The following is a 15,724-nucleotide window of genomic DNA, read 5'->3' as shown; positions in this document are numbered from 1 at the left end:
TTTTTGGCAGATGTCGATTATTTTCAAAAAGGCTATAATCGGCCGATTAAATCGGCAGGCCGATGAATCGGTCGGGCCCTAGTAGATAAGTTAAGTTCTGAACGATTACTTGAAAAGTCTTCTGCTCCAACGTGCTCCTTTGCCGTCCATATCGAAACCTCGGACCTATCTGCCCACATCGATGTCTCAGTGCATTAGATGGTTGTTGGCTTGCGTCTGGGAATTATGTAAGGGATAATGCCCGACGAGGTGTCCATTATCAGGAATTAATGGACTTCGCGGAGGCAACCGTCCTCCGCTTCGCGTCGGACGGTTCACGCCTCCACGAAGTCCATTAATTCCTGATAATGGACACCTCGAAGGGCATTATCCCGCTTATACCACGGTCACTTACCAACGGTGACCAAATTAAGACCATTAATTTATATTTTCATGCGTTTTACAATCTGAATATAAAGTTTTCCACAAAACATACATTTGTTTCCCTGGTTACGCCTGAGGGTCCGACTAATACCCGGAACCACCATTACACGCCCGTTGGGTTCTCATGCAACGGAAACGTTGTTCACTCCTCCAGTAATTAGGACGGACCATAGCTACGACTTTAGAACGGGAGGTAGCGGGAGGTATTATAGTCCGCTGAGCTTTGTTTTGTTTCCCGTTGCTATGGTTACTACTATTTTAGAGACGATACGCCAGCTAGCGCATTAATTGAGAACGGTAAACAGACAATTTGACGGAACTACTTGTCCAGGTGTCCGTATATCAGGAGTTAATGCACACCCTGCATCCAATCAGAATCGAGTATTCCCGCAGACCGTGGTATAATTAGGTTTAATATATTGGTTCGTATTTAAGGGACCTTTGCTCTTCAAAATGTTTGTGTACTGTTTACTGCAAAATATATTGCAGTAAGACATATATCTATAGTTTGTAAGCCCACAATCTACCGCGACTCCATATGCATAGAAGTAACAAGTGGGAAAGTTTGAAATCACTGGTATAGAATAAATAAAACAAGACAATTAATACTTGGCTCGAATGATAAATAAGTGCAATTATTCCCTCAATTATGTGGTAATTATTTTTATAAAATATATGGACCCGATCCTTTTCATGTAAACAAACTTTTTATTTAAATAAACGGAGAAGGTTTATCTAGCGGATCTAATGAGAGTACACACAAGCTGAAGTACATTTCAGGGAATTAATGATCCTTCACCTCAGAGAGTTTAAGAGAAACTAGTGGCACTCTTCATTAAACTCATGTTTATATGAATCAGTATCATTCATCACGGTTACCATATATTTTTTATATATTCATGTATAAATTGCTGTGAAATTTAGAAGGCACTCGATTGGAAAAACGTCCTTCTCTGCATTGCAGTTGTTTGTTCTTACAAACTAGATGGTGCTGCCCTTTATTTTGTATCTGCTCCAATTGTGATTGTAAAACTTTGATTGTGCTCAGCCTCACCTGTAGTTGGATTAAAGCGCTTAATGAATGATAAAAAGTATTCATGGCCTCTGTATAAAAAGAGAACAAAGGTTGTTATTCAGACACTGGAGATTGACAAGGAACAATGGAGGGGAGGAGAAGGCGAAGAGGGGAGGTGGAGGAGAAGGAGACGACAAGAAGAGTTGGAGGGGAAGGAGGGGAGGAGAAGGAGGGGAGGAGAAGGAGGGGAGGGAGAGGAGGAGGAGAGTTGGAAGAGAAGAAAAAAAGGAGAGGAGACAACAGGCGAGGTGGAGCGGAGGAGAAGGAGCTGAGGGAGGTGGAGGAGAAGGAGACGGCAAGAAGAGGTGGTGCGGAGGAATAGGAGGAGTGTGGAGGTGGAGGAGAAGGAGACGACGGGTGGAGGGGAGGTGGAGGAGACGGCAAAAATAGGTGGAGAGGTGGAAGAGAAGGAGAGGAGGAGACAACAAGGAGAGGTGGAGGAGAAGGAGGGGTAGGAGAGTGGGAGGAGGTGGAGGAGAGAATGAGAGTGGGAGGAGAGGAGGAGAGGGGGACGAGAGGAGAAGGAGATGAGGTGGAAAGCTGGACGAGATGAGGCGATGTCAGGGGAGGAGATGACGGATGATGATATCGATTTGTCCTGAACCCTCTGGAAGATCTCGGCAGCAGCACAAGGACACCAAAAGAGGGGTTAAAATGCTGTCAGTCAGCAGTTCAACCTGCATTACTTATTCAAGACTTCTGGACGAGAGAGGTAGAGAGAGAGAGAGAGAGAAACAGAGAGAGAGGTAGAGAGAGAGAGAGAGAAACAGAGAGAGAGAGAGGTAGAGAGGTAGAGAGAGAGAGGGAGAGAGAGAGAGGTAGAGAGAAAGGTAGAGAGAGAGGTAGAGGGAGGTAGAGAGAGAGAGAGCTAGGAGGAGAGAGAGGGAACTAGGGAGAGAGAGAACTAGGGAGAGAGAGAGAGAACTAGGGAGAGAGAGGAGAGAAAGCGGTTTAGAGAGAAAGGGAGTGAGATCAGGCAAAGAAGAGAAGGATGGGACAGAGGATGGGGAAGAGAGTAGGACCTGATGGTAGGGGGTCGTAATTAATGAAGCCATCTTTTTTCGGGTTCCGAGTCAACCCTCCTTTTTGTATTTATTCCCCAGTAGTTCTAAAAAGACTTCTCAGCACATAACACATCGACCCCGAGAGAGAGAGAGAGAGAGAGAGAGAGAGAGAGAGAGAGAGAGAGAGAGAGAGAGAGAGAGAGAGAGAGAGAGAGAGAGAGAGAGAGAGAGAGAGAGAGAGAGAGAGAGAGAGAGAGAGAGAGAGAGAGAGAGAGAGAGAGAGAGAGAGAGAGAGAGAGAGAGAGCGCGAGAGAGCGCGAGAGCAGGGGGGAGGAAACCTGATAGAAAGAGAGGGGAGAGGGAAAGAGATGGAGAGCGAGAGAAGGAGGGTGGGGTGGGGGGGAGGGCCCCTGCGGCCTCCTGCGGGCCCCGATAGTTTGTCAGGCCCCGGTGTCTTCAGTCAGTCCGACAGACGGACCGCCGGCCCCGGTCAGAGAACGGGCGCCACACTGCGACGTCTCAGCTGTTTTGTGAGCTACGTGCGTTTCAGCCGCGGTGCACGCTCTGCCAGAGCCCGATAACACAAGGCCAATTTCATTTTTCTTTTTTCACCCCCACCCCCCCCCCCCCCCCCCCACCCCCCCCGTCAAAACGGCCAGGGCTGCCAGTGTTGTCTCGCTCTGCAGAGTCTTGGCTATTGCTCCGGTGTGAAAAGACAATCTCACCTGGAACAGTCTCTGAGCTGCCGCCCTGCGTAGCAAATCTGTATTAATGTCTTTCTCTCCAACTACTTCTTTATAATGCTTCAGCGTCCTGCCTTAGGTTAGGCGAACACATTCCCCCCAGATGCGGTACATTAAATGCATACGGTGCCATAAACAAACCTCTGAATAACAATGAACAGAAGCGACTAATTAAAAATCGTCAGCCGATCGCCCCTTGCGTGTTTATTTCTGGATTTTCGACCCGTCTCCCCCCGTTAGCCGCATACCAATGGTTTAATAACTACAAAACGTGGAGCCCTCCAACAAATAAATAGCTGCATTATAAAATGCGTGCTTGGCACAGGGGTTAAACACTTGATTTTCTCCCATTAATTACGACCGGGTTGTCAGACGGCGGTCCGCTGGGTGTTGTAAACATCCAAGGCAGTCGATGGAACTGCCCCCGCCTCCCTCCAAGCGTTGGTAAAGCCACACACGCCCCCAGCTCGATCCCTCCGCTCGACCACCTCAGCTGGACGTCTGGTGCCGCCATCGCTAAGAGCTAGCAAAGGTCGATCGACAAAGTCACAACTTTTCTCTGTTTTGGGACCTCGGTGGTGGAACGAGCTCCCTGCCGATGCCAGGAGGTTTAAGAAACAAAGAGTTAACGCTGAACTCGAGGTTGATTGACCCTGTGCCAAGTAAACCCGAGCTTGCGGATCCACCGCACGGGTTATGCATTAGTTCAATCAACACAGGGGTTGGTTGACACAGGGTTACGCGCGTCCACGCAAACCTATAAAGACGTGATGTATGGATCATGGAAACCCTGAATCGAAATGGCGAAACGGGCCGCTTACTTGAATGAAATGGAACTCCTGGTTCTCCTGGATGAAGAAGAGGAATCGCTAAAGCCTCTGCAACCTAGAGAACAAAAGCCTGGCAGCGGATCGCTGACCTCGTAAATGCATAGGTTACATGTCAAAAGCATGATCCTTAATATTTGAGCCATGAATCTATTGATGTCCCAGTTAAGCATTCTTAACGTTCCTACCACATAACCCTTTTCTTCTTAAAAAAAGATGGACTCCGATGGCTCCCAAGTGGTCAGTGGAAGGAGTAGGTTTAAAAACGTCATACAAACAGGTAAGCCTTTCCCACCATCGTATTGGCCCACATAGGCTATATTTAGTCGGTCCAGCATTTAAATTGTCGTACCATATTTGTCACTTTTTTTGGATTAGTGCTTGTAATGGAGCCGCCGGCTACGATGGAACATTCTCCAGTGGATGTAGGGCTGTTGCAAGCGCCTCTCTGCATACTCAGCCAATATTGCTCTTTTCGGAGGCCACGCAGGGCTACGCAAATAGTCTGGAGTAAACTGAGGCCAGCTCCTCGATTGGTAGTGTTGGCTATAGAATATATTTAATGTGATTAAGAGTTAGATGACGTTACGATAGGATATTTTAGAGCAGGCTTTAAGAAAAGTGTTGATATGATGTTTTAGAATTAAATGTTTAGTCGGTCTGTTAGGCAGGCAAATCCAATGTAGTTTCAACTGTTTAATGTTAATGCTGTTTATTGTCTTATCATGGTTTATTGTGGTTTTAAGCCAAAGTATGTTGTTTTATACTATAGGAACATGCTCTGAATCAAACCTGCTCTGACCAGGTTTGATTCAGAGCATATGTTTCTATGGTAACTAACATACGCGTTCATTTTGGAACGGAAAACCTTGGGTTACCGCAAACCCTGGGTTAACTTACCCGGTTATGTGATAAAGCCGGCTCTGTGGAATACCCCTCAGCTTCCGCAAAAGACTCAATGCTCACCTGTTCAGAGTTCACCTCGACGCTGCATAGCTACCCAGCTCCTTCCGGCCACCATTGTATGTTGTACGTCCTGGCACTTAATGTACCCACTTATTGTATGCACTTAATCTACATTGCAATTATTCATAGCACTTAATTGTGTAACATCTGCAGTAGCTGCTAGCATTGCTGTACACGGGGAATGGGTTAGCCTAGCGATTGTTAGTACTTGCACTTGGCTCTATGAACATCTTTATTGTACTGACAGAGATATATTGTTTCATTTCTTATGACAAATGTACTTATTGTAAGTCACTTTGGATAAAAGCGTCTGCTAAATGCCCTAAATGTAAATGTAAACATGTGGAAAGTCAGCTCTATGCAACTGTGAGTGGAAGCCATCTTACGTGTCTTGACAGCGGCTTTGACTCATGTCTCCATTACTGCGGCAGTTTCAACACAACCATATACCTACGATTTTCTAATTCCATCCCCAACTTTGTAAACCATCTTGTATTCTTTACTTCCAATTAATATCAAACTAACAATGGAAAAAAACGTTTATTGACGAAATGGCAAAATATTTATTCTACATTATTTGTTATTGCTTGGTTGTTTGTGGTGAAGGGCTGGTTTAAGCAGCCTCACCTGGCACAGAGTCAGACTGATTGCTCTCTGGGGTTGGGGAAGCTGCACACCTGTTGTGCGTTGAGAAATCTGTGTGCACAGGTTGAGCCAGCCAACACCCACCCAGGGAGAGATCCCCTGCATGGCAACATGGAGCACCAGTGCCACTAGAGTAAAGCAGACTTCAACACCACCACCCCGCGGCAAAATGTTTGGCCGAGGTGGCCCAGAAAGGCCACCTAGGTGGAGCGTGGCAGCCGCATTGGTGGCGTGCAGCATCGTCCTTTGCTGCAGTTATAAACTGCCATATCTAAACGTAACAATTCAAGAACATTGCGATGCAGTTTGACTAGCTCCATCACTAGCTGAACTGCGTCAGAATGTCCTACGGCACACCAAACAGGATGGTGTCTTCATTTCTAAAAGATTGGATCAGCGCTTCGCTTTTTCCCCTCGGCGGTGCCACAGTAAGGAGGGAACCACGCTGTGTCTCGATTCTCCACAATACTTCATTCTGCCGGGGATTCTCTGAACCATTGATGGTCTCTGGGTGAGCCGGTCATCAAACGCTGACCTGTGAAGACATTTTCAAGGTGGTGTCATTCTGCTGACACCTTAACCGGAGGCGTCAAGACCTGTCGTCGCCATCTTTTCCCGTTGCATTTCATGTCCTCACCTTCATTAATTTTCCCGCTCATTCATATTCATCAGGGCAAGACATAAATTACCCCATTGTTTCTGAATGCGGTATAAATGGGGGTGCTGTCCTCTCCAGTATATCGGTGCAGCTGAACAAAAAACGAACACAGGCCTTTCTCCAGAAGAATCCGCTCAGAGTCCCAGACAGGATCCATTATGGGTATCATGTGATGATCGCAGATTGATTGATGGTGCTCTCTCGCTCTATTTTCCTATTCTATTGTGCCTGCGATCGCCCACGCCTGAACATTCTCTACTATCTCTTCATCATCTGGGAAATTATCTCCCTGTCTCTGTCTGTCTGTCTCGCTCCCTCTCTGTCTCCATCTCTCTTTCTCTTTCTCTGGGCTGATATCAATAATCCTGAAATGGGTTGAATGAGTCCATGCTAGAGAAAGATTGATTAATATAGAGGGTGATTGAGAGAGAGAGACTAAGAGATAGATTTGGCTTTGACTAAACACCATACATAAATGAGTATTAATTCAAAGGTGAAAAAACACATAAAATACTTAAACTAAATGAGTTCTACTACAATTTTACATTCATTCATATTCATCAAGATGAAGCAGAAGTTATATTAAGTGATATATACATTATGATAATAGATTCAATGTTTCTCAGACACACACCTACACACACACACACACACACACACACACACACACACACACACACACACACACACACACACACACATCCTTTTGTTATGCACTTGCATTAACATAAACACCTGGTGTCCATACACACCCACCAGCAATAAACATAGACGCCTTGAATTAACATACATATCCGCTCATGGGAGGCCAAAATACCAATCATCTCCAGTGACCATTTGTGATGGAATTTGCATTCCCTGTTGAATATGATAATACCAGCTTACACCTTAATTCAACCGCTAGACTGGCTTGAGATGCTGAGACTTTATGCTGAGCAAAACCCAGTTGAGGTTGTGAGCCTGATTCCATGGCAAGGTCATGCTCCTCACATACAAATCACGCACAAGGTTCAGGGTTCGATCTCCAATGTTTGCAGTCCGCCCATATCTGTGGGCGTCCTTGAGCAAGCATCTCCAGCCTCCTTGCCTGCTCCTTAAGGACCTGCGTCTGAATTCACTGTAAGTTACCGAGGAGAACCAAACCCAGTGAATCATACTTTTTATTTAAACGGAGCAGGACCGCTCCCTCGTCGTGGCAGATCAACGCCCCCGTCTGCAGAATTATAGCGACGCTCAACCCTTCCTCTAAACTCACCTCCAGAGACCGTGGAAAAACTGTTTGACCCCCTGCGTGCCGGGTTCCACCCCTAGCCGACGATGCACACAAATCCCAGGCTGATATCGACCCCTGCTTTCCAGGCTTGGCTGAAGGTTATGAAGAGAGGCTTCACGTATACTCTGAGGATGACTCTTTGTTACTGTTGTTGTACTATTTAACCTTTCTTTAAAAAGCGGGAATGAATCAAAAACAGCATAAAAGGGTCTTGCGAATACACGTCCCTTTTCTTCCATAACCTTGATGGCTAACTCCCAAACCCCTTTCCAATTAACATTACTCTCTTCCTTTTTCTCAACATTTTACTTCAAATGTTGCTTCTATAAAAGCAGATTTATGGAAAGGTGTCAGACATTTGATGCATCTGTTTGGACATATCCAATATTTGACCTGCAGGGGAACTGATTATTCTTGGAGCAACATTGATAATTCAATATATCTGCCACGCCTGTAGTCTGACTAATAAAAAGGGTTTTAAAACATTAGGGAGTCTGAACAGATTCTGGATGCGGCTGTCAATACTTTTGGAGTGCTTTCTCACCGCTTCCTCTCCCCAAAACTTTTGATAAGAGCATCTGATAAGCAAAACAGATAATCCCTTAAATGAGAGCCTCATTACGAATGCGAGGCGCGCGCCGTTTCACTTGGATTTGCAAACCGTATGTCAAGTTTCATTAGGTACCCTTGTAGAATCCGGCTCATTTGGGATGAGCTGTTGCAGCGCTGTGTTAATTCATGAAGTCATGAAGTCGTACCAACAAACGGCACGTGTGTCATTCTCTAATTGACAGCTGTTGTGTTGCTCTGTGATCGGTGCGCTAGGTATTTTAGAGGAAAAGCAAATACACCATCATGAATCATCAGTTGCAACCACTGTCTCGTCAAATGTAATCAATTAATTAGAAATTTAATAAACAGAAAAGGTTGTGCTTTCCTTTTATATTGACATCAATGTTCCGTGTGTGTGTGTGTGTGTGTGTGTGTGTGTGTGTGTGTGTGTGTGTGTGTGTGTGTGTGTGTGTGTGTGTGTGTGTGTGTGTGTGTGTGTGTGTGTGTGTGTGTGTGTGTGTGTGTGTGTGTGTGTCGCCAATCTCGAAGGACTCCAAACATTTTCATTTAAATAAATGTCAGTTAAGACACTTTCTATCACGGAATGAGGTAGCACAATAGTGATTGAGCCTGTTGCCCACTGATGAAAGCTCTTCTATTTGCAATGTTATCAATGTTTGAACTTGGTGGCTCTGGCGTCATTTCCTCCATGCATTCAAATCACTAGCAGTGCAGTAAGTGCCGCATTTTCCATCATCCAGCAGTTGTTGTTCACCCAGAGAGGGTTTGGTGGAGCTACCACAACACATTTACATACTGTAGACCCTGCATTGGCCTTTGGATCGTACGTCAAGACAGGCCTGGTGTTTTTTAAAAATGCAAAATCGAAAATAAATAATGACGTTATGGTGCCTTTATCCAGAGAAGCAGGAGTGTTTACTTGCATTTGTTTACAGGCTAGTCTTCGCCTCTTCAATATGGCAGCAACACTGACTTTTTAAAGGAACAGATCCAAGCAGTCAATGGGTCTATGTATATATGTCCACAAGAGACTCGCTCTTCAACCCAATGTGTGTGCGCGTGGAATACTGTTTTTGTCCTTCAAAGGTGCAACCAAAGAGAACAAAACAGAGATCTTCGAGATTGCCTCTTCAAGGAGCTTAGACATCATAGAGAAAAATGAATCACATGACAGCAAAGACAAAAATGTTAAACCCCTCCATTAATATTTCACTCAAAAAAGATATCTCAAAATATCTGCAAATTACTTTTGTATGAATTCACTATCTGTCTACAGCTTTGCACAGAAACCCAAAAAGACTTCAGAAGAACAGCTCTCTTGCGCCCCTTCTGACTTCAGCGCTATACCCACCAGCTGCTTCTAAACACAGGGCTGGGATGAGTTACATAACTCCAAGCATTGACGGTAACAATCCCTGAGAAATAAACATGATGGATATCCACTTCACATAAATACTCCTCGATAAAAGGTGTTGTACAGTGCAACCGTGGCTAGCGTTATCCCCCGTTGCTGCGAAACTAGAGCCCATGGCTCTCCTTTTCAGCTCATCTCTCCCATAACCTCCGTGGCAGTATTAGCAGAACGAGACCAAAATACATATTTTGTGGTACGGTGCACTGCCGTTTGAACGCACACACCTGCAGCGGCGAAGCGCAGTTACCTCATGCTCCTGAGCGGCAGACAAATAAAACACGACCACAGATTCACAGTTTTAGTCCGCCGTCGGATCGATCCTCTGCCCGCTGTGCCGGACTGCTGCCTTTGAGGACGACTCTTAATCCTCCCCTGCTCACTCGCGTGGACATTGGGTGGAGGGGTTATAGCTCTTACCCCTCCTGGAGCCAGAGAGATTAGAGGCTGTGCTCAGGCGCTGTGGTGTCTCGTGGTGTGGCGTCTGCGCTGCCCTGGGTCGGACCGTGGTCTCCCCCCGGGGTCCTAGTGCCTGCCCGGGTCCTTGTGTCTGTCCTGGGTCCTGTACTAGGCCACATCCTGGGTCCAAAGGTCTATCCTGGTTGCTAGGGTCTCCGCTGGGTCCCAGAGTCCATCCTGTGTCCTATAGATTCTATCAGCTGGAATGTTTATAATCCTGGGTCCTGGTGTCTGCTCTAGGTCCTGGGGTTTGCCCTGGTTCATTGTGTTGGTTATGCATCCTATAGGTCCATCCTAAGTCCTATGGCCTTCTTTTAGTCCCAGTTTCATATCTGGATCCCAGTGTCAGTCTTTGGTCTCATAGGGTCTGTCCTTTGTCCTAGTGTCTGACCTTGTCTTCTAGGGTCTATCCTGGGTGCTAGGGTTGGTCCTGGATAGTCCTTGTGTCTATTTGGTTCATTTGCATGGGTCCTAGGAGGGAATCACCTAGACCTATCGGAACACGGTCCGCCTGGAGACCCCAGGGGCCGGATGAATGAACGGTGTTGAGAAATATGCCCATAGAAACACGTGTATTTAGGTTTCCGTGCATAATTCGGAAGTGTACGGTAAAAACAAATGCTGGTGGCAATGATATGCGATATGCGTATGCGATGTCTACGCACCATAGACACCACGTATTTGCAATGTCGGAAGTCAGTGTGATATGGCGACACCATGATCAGACATTATGATGAAGTCATTTCTGAGTGGGCAGACCACGGAAATTTCAGACAGGCCTGGAACATGCCAGAGCACCCAGCCGCGTGATGAACGGGGTTTGAGATGGCCATATCTGACTCCGCGCTTCACTCATTTCCCCTACACTGCAGTGGAACAGGCCGACATCAAAATACTATTTGCAGTGGCAACCTGTTTTCCATTGGAAATCGGTGCAATCAAACTTTTTGCTATGAAACAAACACTCATCCAGGTAATTATAGGCCTTCCTAGAACCCTGTTTGGTCAACGATTGGAGTTTACAAAGTGTTGACTCTAGGCTCGTTGACTCGAGCATCTCAGATCATCTATGCCTCTATAGATTTCTAACGTTCTCACTGAGCATTCACTGGCTCAGACAACTACGCAGAGCTCGGTGCATGTGGCCCGAGACATGCTACTTGATGCGGCTGATCATCTTAAATAGCGTCCATGCTCTTCGCTAGTCACTGTTAGCCGCTGATGCTGCTATGGCAACAATGAGCTTTCCTGATTGAATAAATCAATCCATTAATGACTGAATAGATGCATTACAGAGTTTGTTAATGGATGGCAGGATTACTGAATGCATGAATTTGATGGAACAATGACTGGACTAACGGATGGATGGATGGATGGATGGATGGATGGATGGATGGATGGATGGATGGATGGATGGATAGGACGAATAACAGACGGATGGGTGATTGGATGGAGAAATGGCGACTGATGGGATGAATGAAAAGCTAATTAAAAGCTGATAGAAACGCCAAACTCGCATTAAATCAACGTGTGACGGCTGCAAATTATTGTCACTAATAACAATACACTGCCTAGTTATGAATGCTGATAACACGACAATGAGTTCATTATTTCTGTCTAATTCACCATTCACTTATTAAGATTCATGGGCGTACCAAATCCATTCTGTTCACGTTGCAACTGTGCTGGAGAAAAAAAAAACACAATTTCCAACAAACACATTTCTTTGTTATCAGAGAAGTGGAAATCATAAACTGAGCTTTCTGCCCCCCTCTCTCCTTCCCATTTCTATTTGGGACACGACCTGGCCCTGCAAGGTGCGGCGGCTGTGGGATGGGACCCAGCTTGGTGTCACAACACAGAGCAGTAATTGGTCCAGTAGGGTCGGCAGCTGGGGTCAAAAGCCCATTTGTGCAGCTCCCCGCCTTGGCCAACATAACAATGTCCACTACCTCTAGTCGTGGTCGTAGAGATTACCTGTGTGGTGAACGCAGCTCCCTGTTGAACTTCCTGCGCATATCACTGCTCATTTCTCTCTCGATATTTATATTACGTACATATATGTACATCACGCGTCATATGCATATGGGATGAATGTGTGAAGCAGATGCATGTGTACGTACACGACGCGTTTCCAGATATACAGGTGTTGTGTGAAATGCCCGCTGGTATTTTCACACTGCGTCTTTATTCTCTCACTGTTTCTGTAATTCACTGTCTCCCTGCTGCTCTTTGTTTGTTCTCTCTCCCTTTGTCTCTCTCTCTCCCTCTCTCTCTGTCTACATCCGCCGCCCTCGCACGGTTGCCACTTCAGACATGTTTTGACATCCATTTCAAGCCCTGCAAGGCTCAGTCCTCCAAGAGGCTGAACAAGCCTTTTGTCGCAGGTGCCATGTCAAGCCTCGCCAAAAATCCCTGCTCTGAACTTCTATGCCCATATATATATAATGAAATTTTTGTTGGTCTCATCTCTCGCTCTCTATTTTTAGTGTCTCTCGCCTCATCCACCAAGACAATGGCTCTCCACGGACCAGTGAAACCTCAGTGGTGATGTTTTCTTAATTACGCGGGGGTGATTGTTGTCATAATTAAATACGTCTGCTGTACTTTGCAGTCTGTGCCACCGCCTCCCCCCCCCCCCCCCCCCCCCCCCCACGCGCTAGACAAAACCCATCCACGGACAGATATATCTGTCATCTCTCTCTTCACTTCCTTCCTATCCGGTTATAGAGTTATAGCTCTTCATTAAAAGTGATTTCTCTTTTTACAAATTTAAGGTAATCCTTTTTTCCTGTCGTCTAAAGTCATGCTGATCTTGAAATGGCTGTAGGCCATGTAATCTGACACCATGCCGAAATGATTTCAGCCAATGGAATATAATTATTGAGAAGGGTTTTGTGTCTCTTTTTTATTTATTTTTATTTTGTTTCTTTGCTTTATTCCTGGTATAATGACCTTAACTAGCTAGATTAAGAACTATAAAAACCCTACATAAAAATTGACATTAAATATTATCAACATATTTGAGAATAATGTTTCACAGTCACAATACCTGAACAATAATCAGTAGCCCTGTGGTATAATCATTCATTCATGTGAACAAAATGATTGCATTTATGTGTGCTACTCCACCAGCGATGCTGTTGTTGCTAATATGCTATTGACCAGCAAATCTGTTCACCTCTTTGTGAACTACGACCTCTTAATGACCCGCACATTGGAGAATACACATTATAAAACAATTAAAACACGCAGTAACAACAGTCATTCTTGATTATTGATTACCAATAGATGGCACTGCGCCGAGGGAGTGAGATTAAACCTGCTGATCTGATCCGGGACCTGGATCCCAGGGAGACCAAAGACAAACACAGACGCTATCCGAGGCAGGCTGGCGGGGAGAGATAGACGGCCCGGGTGCTGAGAGCTAGTGAGTGACAGCTCAGTCACTCCTCCCCTACAGGCCTTCCCGGTCGGAAGAACCCAACAGCCAATCGATGGCCGAGGAGACCCTGCGACGGGTGAAGGGTTCCCATCAAGCTCACAACCCTTCCGGTAAAAAAATCCTAACTGTCAGAGATTTCATCTTTTAAATACATTACACACACTACAATCAGAGCTGGTCGTTTGTTTGTTTGTTTGTTTGTGTGTGTGTGTTTGTGTGTGTGAGCGCATCAATGGACGGACAGACAGACAGACAGACAGACAGACAGACAGACAGACAGACAGACAGACAGACAGACAGACAGACAGACAGACAGACTTCTACATTAATGGATAGATAACAAGATAGATGGATAAATAAATAATAGATCAATAGATGTGTAGATCGATATCGCAAGATTGACAGATCCAAAGATAGATAGATAGTTAGAGGGATAGATCATTATTTATGAATATTTCATCATTAGGTTCTGCCAGTGGCAAATTGAATCAGCTTGCTCATCAATAAAAAAATAATAGAAAATGGATTTTGATACATTTGAAAAGTAACTCCCCCAAATAGCCCAATTTTAATGAGTTTTTCTAACTACATTTACTTAAGAGGCTATCGACAGTTGGGCTCTGCAATCACTTACGGGTTGGAATAAAAAAATTGATTTTCCATGTGCAAACAAAAACAAGCGCTCGCGTTATCAGGACAACTGCTTTGTTCGCCACGCTGCTTGCTTGACATTCAGCAAGTGGATTTCTTCCATTTGAGTAGTGGATTGTGTATCAACATATGGTTCAGCCCTCAATTCCCCCCAACCCTTTAGCTAGCACAGCTTTAGCCCCTGCTGACCTGCACCGTTCAACCCACATTCAGTGTTAACTTGGCAAAAAGGAAAACTGCGAAATAAAACAGCTCTTACGCCAACAGTTTGTTATTAGCAAGTGTGTGTGTGTGTGTGTGTGTGTGTGTGTGTGTGTGTGTGTGTGTGTGTGTGTGTGTGTGTGTGTGTGTGTGTGTGTGTGTGTGTGTGTGTGTGTGTGTGTGTGTGTGTGTGTGTGTCGCTGCATGCACGCATAAGTGTTTGAAATAGGTTAGACCCCCGAAGCTATCTTTAATAAAAACTGTTTATCGTGGAAACGTGAGAAAGCTCTCACTGTTCACTGTTAATGATGGAAACATTCATATTGTGCTCTGCCCCCCTCAGAGGACGTCTATGTATGCATGAGGAATACAACTGTTTAATCCCTTACATATTTCTAAAACAGCCCATTTTTAGTGAACAAACATCAGCGTGACTTTGAACAAGGTCACCTAGGCAGAAACAGAGGGCTGTTTTAGCTAGGCCTATTAGGAATTGATCTCATCTCCACAGCCATGTGTAATGGGCCCTGTTTGACGCCTTGTTTCAAAATGCAAGCCTATACGCCTAGCGGCCATATCGGCCCTAAACGCTAGCTTATACTGTGTTCCATCGACCTAGGATCAGACCCTAGAAGACCTAATTTCAGGTTCAAGTTCGTAAACCTGCTCTAGTGAGCCATTAGCAATACCAGGTATAGCCATGTATGCCATTGTTACCGATGATATCAACACGTTGCACGCTTTTTTGTGTAACCAAACACAGTAGCAATTAGCCCCAGAAGGACAGTACTGAACAACGATCTGTATTAACCGATATTACTGCAGTGTTCAATAATACGTCACGGCCCTTTCGCGCAGCCGACCCCGCCCACGTCCAGGAGGTACTATTTGCGGTGGAAAAGCACCCGTGCTGCTACCGTGTCAAGTCGTGTCGTGTCGAGTCGTGTCGAGTCGAGCTACATGTGCGGTGGAAAAGCGGCATTAGTCACCTAGTGGCCATCTTGGATCTAAACTAGAGCTGTCAGTTAAACGCGTTATTAACGGCGTTAACGCAAACCAATTTTAACGGCGTTAAAAAAATTATCGCGCGATTAACGCAAATATATATATATATATTTTTTTTTTCTTTGGCTCAAAACAAAGAAGCAGTAGCCTGACTGCTATGTTCAAATGACATTTGTTCAAAGCAGTCGTTTAATTGCACTATAGGCTCTTTTTTTGTATCGTCCTGTTTTGATCAGTATATGCCAATGTTGTTATCAATAAAAAATCATTTGCACAAGACAAGCCGATGCACTTCACCATGTTGATAAGAGAATTAAAATGAGAAGAATTATGGGACAAAAAAATCAAGGGATATTTAGCATAGA

Source organism: Gadus macrocephalus, chromosome 16 (genome assembly GCF_031168955.1).
Source record: "Gadus macrocephalus chromosome 16, ASM3116895v1".
Taxonomy (NCBI): Eukaryota; Metazoa; Chordata; class Actinopteri; order Gadiformes; family Gadidae; genus Gadus; species Gadus macrocephalus.
This window is presented reverse-complemented; position numbering follows the sequence as displayed.